General features: G+C 48.7%; 1 protein-coding gene and 1 long non-coding RNA gene across 16 annotated transcripts in view; one reads left to right on the top strand and one right to left on the bottom strand.

Moving 5' to 3' along the window:
• Positions 1-12,004, bottom strand: part of LOC107981007 — a 95,586-nt gene that overhangs the window by 20,955 nt on the left and 62,627 nt on the right. The gene's annotated exons all lie outside the window — the stretch shown is intronic.
• Positions 1-12,004, top strand: part of LOC116417156 — a 51,707-nt gene that overhangs the window by 26,677 nt on the left and 13,026 nt on the right. For 12 of the 15 annotated variants that reach the window (XR_004227445.2, XR_004227444.2, XR_004344832.1 and 9 more), the window contains 2 exons: positions 1,024-1,134; positions 9,549-9,760. This is a non-coding gene — a long non-coding RNA (uncharacterized LOC116417156). Of the gene's footprint in view, positions 1-1,023; positions 1,135-9,548; positions 9,761-10,115; positions 10,201-12,004 lie in introns of all 15 variants that reach the window. The other 3 variants (XR_004227439.2, XR_004227437.2, XR_004227436.2) reach the window with 2 other exon arrangements.

The raw sequence follows: 12,004 nt of genomic DNA, 5'->3' as shown, positions 1-12,004 counted from the left end.
CCAAATCCGTTTAGGATGAATGCCGGCTTGCGAAGGGACGAGGACGGTTCGTTAGGTGGTTTGCATTGAAACGATAACGCGCGTGTGCGCTCTCGCTTCTGCTCCTAATTCCTGTGGCGCAGCTGAGATAACGTTTACTCGAAAATTCTCTCTCGACCCCAACCAAGACCTTCCTTACTTCAAAGGCGATGTAGTATAGGGCTGTGTAACTCGCTTCTAATGCTTATCTATCATTCTATAAGCGCGTAACGTAGAACCAACGAAAAATTCCAACTACAAAACGATCGATTACGCTGTCGAAAAGGAGCGAGGTATATGCGTGCGCGCATCAATTTGGCTCCGTTAACTCCGAGATCGCGTGATTCGAGATCGCCTCCGGCGCGTCGACGTCGTGCTCGCGCATAAGTTTAACTCCCCTTATTCCCTGTAGCATAACCTTCAATTTTTTGCGCGATTACCATGCGCACACGCCCTCATTAGAATATCGAGGGGCAGACTCTTGGTTTTTTGCGAGCGCGCGAAAATATAACGTTCGCGCGCTCGCGAACTGTTAATCATCGGGGAGGGGTTGACTGCTACCGTCGTTTAGCGCTGTATTTTGGGAGGTGGGCTTTCGGATGCCTGATGACTGTGTGTTTTGCTCTCGCGGTAAACTGGTCATTTTCGGAGCGGTTTTTAATTCGATCGTAATGCGCGGTTTGTTTTAGGTTAATTGTTGCCTACACTCGTTCTTCATCTTTTTTGTCGTGTAGCAGGAGTGCAGATGTAAATGAGCCCCGTCGTATTTAAATGTCTTATTCCTTATACGAGCCTACAAGCTGGTATTGAAAAAACAGTGAAATTTTTCATGCCCGTATAAAGCCGCGCGAGAAAAATCCGAACGATGTAAACGGCATAACAATCGCGTGTATGCATAATTTAGCTATCTATTTGGACAGTGTAATTGTTGTAAACTCGTGTATTCGCGCAAGTTTTTTAATTAATTATATACAAGAAAATTATAATGGCTGTCTTCTTTTTCAGCTGCGTATGTACAAGGGGAATAATTCAAAGGAGCGCGAATCGAAGGTTATCAGAGCAGTGCAGTGAGAAATTCGTCTTGAAGACTAATGAAATCAAAGATATCCCGCACACGTATGTACAATTATACGGTAGTAGCGCGTTGAAAATCAGTTATATTCCAACAGCTCCGCCCGCAGAGTCTAGAGAGTGATAAAAGTCACTCAGCAAACAAATTCTAAACAATTATTCCATTAATCCTCTCTGCTCTCGCGCGCCTACGAGTATACGAGCATATATACATGAAATCATAAATCTCATTATTCCACGCCATCCATACATCCATCTCGGTACAATTAGCTTTCTACATATCGCGCGCAGGAGCAATGCTCGGCACGCCGCGGCGTCGGTCGTAAATTTTCCCGATGCGCCGTCGAGATACTGTACACCGAAAAATAATCCGCGAATCGAAATGGACACACCTACTATATACAACACGTCTTCATCCCGCGCACAGACAGAGTGATAAGCGTCACAGTCGGCCGCGCGCTTTTACGATAAAGTACACTACGTTTCTTAAACAGATGCATTCCGCGCTTGACCATTAAGGCCGTGCCGCGCGCGGAAGAGAATAAGTCTGCAGTTGTACATAATTAAGGCCTACGCTAGTGCTAATGAGAGGGACTACGGGAAGTTTTACGAGCGCAATTAACGTTCGCTTATTGCTGTTTACGCCGCTATCGGCCGATCTGGCCGCTTTCCGCGCGCGGGAAAAAGAGTTACATTTGTTTGGCCTTTGATCAGCGCTGCGTAGTGCGCGATTATGAGTATATGCGATGCGCGCGTAAAAGGGGGAGAGCCTAGTGTATGTGTATACTGCTTCGCTAGGAGGCTCGTGCGGTCAGCCGGCGTAAAATCGAGTGTCTCGAGATGTACGAGCTCTTTTTGTCGAAAATAAGTGCGGGTACGAACGACAAACTGCGTCGAGGAAGAAAGTAGGAGACGGTCTCTGTACCTCGAAAAGTTACACGAAAAAGTCGCAAATGGCAAACGCTTGTTTCTCAGAGGAGATTTCGCGGTTCTCTCTCTCTCTCTCTCTACATATATATTCTCAAGATGAAGACCGTTACACAATGCGAAACAATTCGCACACACAGCTCGTTAATCAAAGTCGCGCTCGCGCCTAAGGTGAGCCTCATTAACGCGCGCGTGCGTTCTCGTTACACACATCGCGCTATTAATGAGCGCGACGCCGCCGCCGCCGCCGCCACAGCGTGTGATTCATATTCATAGAGCACGCGAGAGTGCATTATGCGCTCTCCCAATGGATTATTCTCCGCGCGCTGCAACAATGAGCGATGCGATGCATGTACGGGGACTTTTTATTCCTTGTATGCGTATATAAGAGCCGGATCGGGAGAAATGAAGATTTCTGCTTCATCGTCGTTAATTAATTGGGATTGCACGCCGAATATTCAAACGCACGGAATTTAGGAGCTGCCGAGCGCGCATCAAGGTAAACGTTTTCAGCTCGCTTAGTATATAGGCCGCGGGGGTGGCTCCGCGTACGTACGCGTATACGGCCGTCTGGATGCTGTGCCGCCGCATCGATCCGATACATCACGGGGGCATTTACATCCCCTGCCGCTGCCGCTGCTGCTGTTGCTCTCCCCACCTCGACTGCCAGAGTGCGCAGTCGCGGGACTGTATGTGTGTATATATATACGTGCGTTTCGAGGTGGGAGAGAGAGAGAGCCGTACCCTTTGGTTGCGTACACACACTTGGAAGCGGAGGTGTTTGACTCCCGGGAAAATGAGATTGCGAATCGACCTTTTGGATATTACGCTTTGACGTCAATCCTTCTCTCTGAGCTTCTTACTGTACATGCGTGTTAGAGCCCTCTTGTATACATAATCAAGGCTCCGCGATGATGCGATCCATCTTGGTAGCTCGATATATTGGCGGTGCGACGAGGCAAACTCAGCTTTGATCGCCGACAGCTTAGAGATGTCGAGATTGCCAAACTTTTCCTTATTATACGGGGAAAATCCGTTTATTATGCATAGGCGATGTATGCGTTACCAATATATGTCGTTATAGCATGAGCGGCCCAAGCAGCAGGTTCAAAAACTGCTATTTTAGCATCGGTCACCCAGCGCTAAACGTATGCACTGGAGTCAGTCCAAAACTGTTCAAATAAGCCATGGACGTCACGCCCAACGCCACATATCGCACAAGTACACGCGTGTACAGTTATCTACATCTGTCTTCCTCGGCTCTCTTTCTTTTTCTCGGTGTACAGTCAGGCGGGGCACGTCGTCGTGCGCTTTACAGCATCATCTTTGGGCGGCTGGTGTGCCGCGAGAGATCAAACGGCCCGAGAGTTTTTCATTCTAATTACTCCACGCTTGGCAAATTACGAGATAGCATCGCGCTCGCGCACACAGCTATCTCTCCCTCTCTCGATCTCTGCGCAGTCGTTACAAAGGGCACTGTACACTGGCTTCTGACGCGCGCAGAGGAACGCCGGTGTGCTTTCTCTCTCTCTCTCTCTCTCTTTCTCTATCTGCTTCGCGACGTTAGAATTAATCGAATAGGAATTGACGAGCGTACGGTGGCCCGTTGTGGAAAACGGCGGAAGAAAAAAGTTTCGCTACCATTTTCCGGTTGTAAATTTGAGAAAACGCCGCCGCGTGTCTGCAGTGTATACGCGTGCGTTGAAGGGTGCAGACGCTCTTTGTCTCGAGGGTTCGTCCTCTAGCTTCGACGAGATAGAGGCTAATTCCAGGGCCGAACCCCCGAGGAATGCCGGATAGAGAACGGCGCGACTATTTTCTTCCGTCGTCGTCGTCCTCGCGGCTCCTCATCTCTTCCCTTTCGGCTTCCCGGCTACTTTGATGTTCCTAATTTGATTGAAGGAATTCAGGGAACGGCTCTGCTATGCTCTCTTCCAACTTCGTCTTTGTTGATTGCTGTTTTGTTCGGTAACGCGCGTTGCAGCGCTTTCTATTTTCCTCGCGTTCTTTTCTTCTCGCTCGCCGGGCTTTTCTTTCTTTTTCCTCGTCCCTTTTTTAGGCGATCTTGTGCAGTGTATATACCTACAGTAGACCCGAGGACGACGCTTTGATAGACAAAGCGCGAAACGCGCGTATACACTCGTGGATTTGTGCCCCGATAATTGATTGCGATTATTGGGAAATAGCTGCTCGTATAGACGAGAAAGGCGCTGCACGTCCAGACGTCAAAAGGTACGCGAGAGCCGTTCGGTTTAATAAAAGAAGCGATATCGAGGAGTTTCCGTGTCACGAAAGGAGCAATTTTTTCCGTGTAGGCCCCTCTCTCTCTCTTCAGAGCTCTCGGACGTATATACGCGAAAAATTAATCGGGAAAGCTCGACTTGACTTATCGATATCCAATATCCATTTTATCCGTCTTTTCGCGGCACCGAAAAACCGTCGGAGGACAGAGCGAGAAGGAAAAAATGTTTTCTCTCTCTCGCTCTTATCCTCGAGGAGACGGCGCGATAAGAAGAAGCTCGCGCATGGACCGAATAGAGAGAGAGAGAGAGAGAGAGAGAGAGAAAGATTCTGCCTAGACGGTCAGTATCTTATCGCGAAGCAGACGTCCGAAGCAGAATCCCCGAGACTGCTCGGTTCATACGTATATATACCTGCATTATATCTACGTATACGTCGGGGCAAAATATATCCGGCCAGATGCATGTACGCGCGCCGATATATACGTTACATATATATCGCGACTGCATTTACTCCGTGTCCGTGTGAGCGAGCGCGCGGATATGTGCAGGATACGGGGGCAGACGTGAGCGCGCCGCTGCACCTATGTATATACGTATATACCTATACAGAGAAAGGCATACGTGTCCGTATTATAGTTGGAGAGATATTGAACCGAGTTTCATGTTCTCTCCTCGCTCTTTTTGCTTCCTGCATGCTGCGAAGGACGTGTAACCTCTGCCCGGCGAATAATATTCGCGAAAGCTGCTCGCCGGCTTATTCTTATACCTATCCGGAATGCCAGCTGACTCGAAATTCCATTACTTCGCGCATAATCGGTCCTCCTGATAATTTGCCGCGATGAAAGTAATTCTATAGAATCGATGAATTTTTATGCGCTGCCTCGCGCACATCAAAAGCCGGCCTCGCATACACATGTATATATATATCGTTCCGAAAAGAATCATCGCGTATCGCGCGCGAGAATCAAAGGGAATTCTCGCGAAAAAATCTATTTGATTCAACGACGACATTTCCTCACTTCAAACGAGTTTTCTTTTATTCATCGTCGGCCATACGCAGACGCATATAGATAGGTGTAGTATATATACAGAGGGTCGCGACAGCAGTCCTAATCTCCAGCGCGCGCTAAGAGACGAGGTCGAGGTCTGATAAGGCGGCTCTGTAAGGATAACAATACACGCACATCGCCTGCAGCAGGACGAGCGCAATCGCATTACTAATGATTTTACTCGGGGCGACGTATACAACTGTACGAGAGCTAGAGAGTGTGTATGTCTGGAAAAAGGGCGAAGGGTCGCCGCGTCATATATCGGTATGATATAGAGGAGAGCGAGCGACGTGCAGTTGATCAGAGCCCGATTATCGATGATTTCGTTTGCCGCAAATGGAAAAGGCAGAGCCGGAGACTCTGCGAGTGTGTCTGTGTGCTGGAGATAAAAATACTATCGCTTTCCTCCCTCGCGTCTCGCGCGTCTTTATTCGCGCGTCTTTATTCGCGCGATGAGGAATCGTAAAAAGAGCTAAACGAATTTCCGGGAATAACGAGCCGCAGATTTTTTGATCGACGAGCTGTTATAATAATAATATTATTTACTCTGCACTAATTCCATCCGCACGCGTCCATATCCTCGAGAAGAAAGCGGGCGTTATCTCAGCCATCGGAGTTTCGACAGTATACGCGGACGGAGCAAAAAGAGCCGTCATTTATGCGGAGTCGCGTGACACGACACTGTTATATACGCTCTTATTCTCTCGGCGAGAGAGAGAGTGTCGTTCAACCCTCCCATATACAGCCGTCGGAAAAATCCCTCGCGGCGCTCGCTCAATCATACGCTATTTTTGTGTCGCCGCGACAAGCCTCCCCCGAAAGGCATCCCTTGCTTTCTCTACTCCTCTCGCTCGCTCGACATCTAATCGCTTCGTAAACGCCGCTACTCGGATTCCGAGCGAGAAAGGGTTCGCTGCTTTGGAGCCATCGATTCTTGTATACTCCAGCTCTGTCACGGAGCTACAGGATGAGAGAGAGAGAGAAAGACACCCCTTTGGTCTTGCCTTTCTTTTGTCCGGGCGATGAAGTCATGCGTTATCGCTTTCTGTGGCTTTTTTTTACTATACTTCTCTCTGGTGGATTAGTCACCGAGTGCGTGGGTGTGTATCGATGTAAAATGTTTGTAAAATTGATCGACCCGCAGTCCTAAATCAAACCGACACGGCCGTTCGGTTTTTCCAAATCTGTATGATTGGCCGCTCATAATTCGAAGGAAGCTCCAAGTCGAGTCAAAGTTTTTTCGCGCTCGGGGGGATGAACGACGGCGTCGGCCCTTTCTTGTCTCGTTGCGACGCGGGAGAAACAACGAGGGCCATTGTGCGTCTATCTATTCTGACAGGTGGAAATAGACGATCGACCCGACAATGATGGTCTTTTCGCGGGGGATTTGTCGCTGATATTTTTGCAGCGAGATTAATCATTATTGTTCGACGCTTCCTTTGTCTTTGTTTTTTTATACAGTTCGTAACGTTGCGATATTTCGTGTAATTAGCGGCGAGGAATAAACATCGCAGACGTACTATAGCTCGAGGCGCAAATTAGATATCGCGGTTTTATGCAATATAAAACTTTATTGGATGGTCATTACGGCGAAACAATTGCGCAATGCGCACACTTTCACTTTCCTTTATAAAGAGCTGCGACTTGACTATCGCACAATTCTTTATTAATAAGCACGACGGCCGTTGCGCAATGATTCTTATAACGAGTTTCCATGTAAAATATCAAATCAACCGCAATATCGCGCGCCGCAACCCTTCGAAATCGATTTCCAACGAGTCCTCTCCGGAGATTTCCCTAGAAAGAGAGAAAAAGAGCAGCCGAGAATGCAATGTTTCGGAATCACGCCCCGGAAATAAATATCTCCTGCAGCGAGCGGGTCGACGAAAGGTCGGGGATTATTTATAGGCTCGCGGTTGGCGTGCCGTGCATGGACAGTGGCTCATTCGCGCACTATGCGGAAACTGCTCTCACTCTCTCTCTCTCTCTCTCTCTCTCTCTCTCGAGCTATTTCTTAATATTCGCCCCTGAGGCCTCCATATCCCTCTCTCGATATTATCATTATTATTACATCGAGAGAGGTGTGCGTGCGCGCGAGAGTTTCCATGGCAACGTCGACTTTGGCACACTCGCTCTTGCGGTGCTTCGGACACCTTTTGAGGAGAGCGAACTTTTGGGGAGAAAAGTTTTCGCGCCCGCGCGCACCAGAAAGAGAGAGAGAGAGAGATGTCCTTTTTTGACAGGTTTCGCGGCGGCTTATGTGAGTATAACACAGCGGATGTGTGTGGGCTATGGATGGAGATTGATTGCCGCGAGGATATAACGCGGTTAGCCGCGTTGAGACGTAATTGTAAATGATCGCGGTAATTAATCCGATACGACCTTTTGCTTTCAACCGAGAGTAGCTATAGGTGGGGATTAGTTTTTAGTCGGCTGCGGAAATCGGTAATCGATTCGGAATAGTGACCAGGTAATAGTTTACCCAAACGCGCGATGCTTTCTTAACGAGATCGGCCAAGCAAGACGGTACGCGTTTGATGAACTTTCAAATCGTAAACCCCGAAACGCTTGTAAAATTTTCGATCGAGCCGTAAACTCGCCGTGGAAAATTAAAAAATCCACGGCGCGTTATTTTTCTCCCGAAGAAAAAAAAATGTTTTTTCACGAGAAAAAAGAATCGCGAAACGACTTGCGCGCGTCGTCGCTGTAACGCGAGTCCCAGCACAGCTTTTACGAGCCGCATATGTGACCGCCATCTCCTTTATCCCCCGCTTTATATTCCTGACGTCGTGTAGCCGGCTTTCCTTATCCTCTAGAAAACTCCGCGCTCTCTCTCTCTCTCTCTCTCTCTTTTTTCCCCGGCACGGCCCCTCGAATTCTTTCTTCGCAGCCACTGGGGAGTGATAGTCCGACATAACCTAACAAATTTCCAGAGCGCGCGCTCGCGACGAGTCCTGACAAGGGAGACAGCCTATACGCTCGGCTGCGCATTTAAATCCTCGTCCGGGCGCGTTTTTCGCGGAGCTCTCGTGTAAGCGTGTGTATGTGTGTGTGTGTGAGTGTGTGTAGCGCACGATCATCCTGGGAGCGATTCTTCCCACGCACAATTTACAGTTTCACATTTTATTCCCATCGCAGCTTACCACCGCACCACTACGAGGGGGCTGTTTTGTAGCTTCTTCTCTTCTTCTTCTCCGTCCCGCGGATAAACTCGTTTCGTGCGAGGGAGGACCAGGCGCGCGCGCGCGCGACTTTTCTCTCTCTCTCTCTCTCTCGGCTTTGCGCGCCTATATAGAGCTCGTTCTATCCCATTTTATACGCGCGAATATGAGGCGGCCTCGCATTTTTCCAGCTCTGTATCCGATGGTCGTTACTCGTGTACTTTTTGAAAATAACGTGTAAGAGCGAGCGGCTAATTGAATCAGCAGAGTCTAAAGTCGCAATTAGTTCGCGCTCGCGCGCTATTCCACATCAGTCGTCGGCGAGCGCGCGCCCCTCGTAAAAAAGCGTGGATCGGATATGCTCCGGAAGCCGGCGTCGGCGGCTTGTAACGGCCTCTGCAGCGACATGCTCTTTTTTCTCTCCCTCTCTCACCATCACGCTCATTACCATCCGGATCCCACCCACCTTATGCGATGCACCTGATACTGTATAGGAATTCAGATTTAGATTTTTTTCCCGTTCTATCAGTGTACGAGAGATCGCGATCTGACCTCGGGCAGAGTACAACGAGGGACAATGTCCGTTAAATTTTCAGTTATCGACGAAAACAAGCCACGTTGAACGGAACTAATTGAATCGTGCGGACAGACAGAAAAAAACAAACGAGAAGAAACGAGCGAGCTTGCCACCCACAGTTTTTTCCTGATTAATAATCCGGAACGTCTCGGTGCTCTCGGCAATGGTATGCTCGAATTAAGCGAGCTCCATAAAGACAAAGGCTCGGTTCATGCTTTCGGCGATTTTAATACATCCCAGTCATGTTTAGTGATTGAATTTCCAACGATCCTATAATCGTGAATAATTTGGCTTAACAGGCGAAAAATGCTACCATCATACTATACTCCGCCATACGGGCTCAATTAAAATTGTACGAAGAGCACATTTTTCTAAAGAGCATATTCATACGACTGTATTTAGAGACGAAAAAAATGCCTCCCGCAGGACCTCATCTTCCCGGTTGCCCGCTTTAATTGGATTATTCATCCTCTCTGATCGTTCCTGTTCGTTACTGTTCCAGACGATGCGACCGAGCCAGTGGAGCGTGGCCAGTCTACCCCGGCGCAGGAGGAAGAAGGAAGCAGATCCATTATAAAGCCGCCGGAGCATCGCGCCACGAGCTCTTCGTATTCAATCGCTCCAATTTCTAATCGATCGCCCGGATACGAGCTGCACAATCGGCCTCCCGCCGACGTCCAGCAGCTATTCCGGCAGCCGTGTAGAAGCCATCCGGTAAATTTCTTATTTCGTGATCCTTGCGTAACTGTTAATCCCTCTCTCTCTCTCTCTCTCTCTCTCTCTATTGGATTGTTAGCCGAGCTCCACTCGGCTATTAATTGTTCTCGGATTCATTAATAACAATGGCAAATTAATTGTGTATAGACGTCGGTGTGTAACGGTGCCGCTGGGGTAATTTGTTTACTGCCCTCGTAATGGTTAATGTGCCGACGAGCGAGCGAGCCGCTGCGGGTTAATTAATAATTTATGTATCTGCATTTTATTCATGAACGCCGGCGCGCGATACAAAAGGATGTATAGAAAAAAAGAGGAGAACTATTAAGGAGAGTAAATTGATTTTTTTTTCCAGCGTGACTGTACACTCCGCGAGCATCACAACGAGGCTAATTAGTTTACGACCCTGAGATATCATGCCTCAGTGTAAAAAAGCCTGGGTACGATTACTCTTTACGTTACACGTCCCGCGGGACACCTCTCACGTAATGTATACGTTCGATATTCAGGCTAGCTAAAAGGTGAGCGCGTAAAACGCGATACTTTCGGCAAACAGCATTACATTAGCGCGGCTCTCCTGTTCAAACATTCCCTCTCCGCCGATGCTCGCCGAAGTATATATGTATATTTGATAATACGCTATACACGAGCTGGTCTCGTGCCTCGCGAAGCTTCCTCCGCGGCGGGTCGTTATAACTTTCGCTTCTAAATTTATTGAAATCGAGCAAGTTTCCGAGCGGCGAGTATACAGCAGCGACGGCGCACGAGTTCATCGAACAAATGCGATAATGTTTGCACAAGCGGGTGCAATTATCCGAGGATGTACGAGGCGGCCGTAGCTTAAGTGCCTCGACGCACGGTATCCCGCCATTGTTTCTGCATTCTTGAATCCGAGCGTCTTCGTGAGTTCGGGAACTTTTAGTGTTATTGCCCGCTGATACCATTCGATCTTCTTATATGTACGTGTAGAATATCCGCGTAATTTACGTGTCGTACTTTCGTGCTGTATAACAAGTGTATAGCGTCATTGATCTCCGGTTAAAATCGAATCATACTCGACTCTCGATGTTGTAACATAAGATAAATAGTCGACGCTGGGACAGCGCCGGTGGTCGGCGGGAGAACCGCGAAGTCATGCTGACTGCCGGCGCTGTACGAACATGTGTACGAACACGCGTGGAAAGCCCTACTCGTTCGTATACAGTCGAGTAAACGATCGCCTCTGTTTTCTTTCATCGGCTTGATTGGATGATGCATACTGTACATTATAGTGCACATCTCCTCGGCGAAACTCGAAAAAATCGACTCGCGGCTACCGATTCGAAAACCTCTTACACCTCAATCATCCATCCGGACGCGTACACGCGCGGGGGGACCCCTGAGGCGCAGGGATTTCGCGCTTTGGGCAGCAGCGGCGGCATCGCTGCGCTTTTTGCGCCGGGCCGGCTTTAGTCACGGCTACGCCTGGGCACGTGACCACGCAGGCGGCAGCTCTCTCGACGAGCCGTTTTACAGGTGTTGTTCCTTTTTCTTCTCTCTCTCTCTCTCTCTCTCTCTCTCTCTCTCTCTCTCTCTCTTCGTTTTCTTCTATTCCTCGCTTTATCGGACGTTAAATCGTTTAGTCCTGGGAACGCAATCTGCACGCTCGAGCGGCGATCGTCGCCTCCGTCAACACTTTGTTGTGACGTAGCTCCATCGCCGTGTGTAATACGTTTGTATTTAAATAGCGCATTTTACGAGGATAAGCCACCGCGCGTTCTCGCAATAAGCGTAATACACTTTTAATTCGCAGCCTGATGCGACGTACAAAGAAAGCAAAAAATATCATCATAATTTTCATCCGCGTATTATCCATTAGTTTTGCGCTCGGAGAGGGAGAGAGAAAAGGCCGCGTATTATACAAGCCTAAAGACTGCTCAGGGAGATTCATAAAACTAGCATTTAAGCGAGCAACTCACTGTGTATGGCAATTACCCGCGGAGCCGAGTAGCCGATGCCCAAGGCGCTCACTCGGTGGCTGAGTACCTGCCAGGATGTAAGCGCCGGGGCTAATGTAGGCATCGCCGCTGCCGCCGAGAGAGAGAGAGAGAGAGAGAGAGAGAGAGAGAGAGAAGAGCCTCGAGACACTTGACGCTTAAATCACTTCATTACGGAATAACGTTAGACGCGGCAGCTGCCTTTCGCCCGTAATATGCAAAGCGAGGAAAAGATGGCTCGTTAACCCTGCGCCTTAATTAAATGCGC

The sequence above is a fragment of the Nasonia vitripennis genome, chromosome 4 (assembly GCF_009193385.2).
Source record: "Nasonia vitripennis strain AsymCx chromosome 4, Nvit_psr_1.1, whole genome shotgun sequence".
NCBI lineage: Eukaryota > Metazoa > Arthropoda > Insecta > Hymenoptera > Pteromalidae > Nasonia > Nasonia vitripennis.
This window is presented reverse-complemented; position numbering and strand designations above follow the sequence as displayed.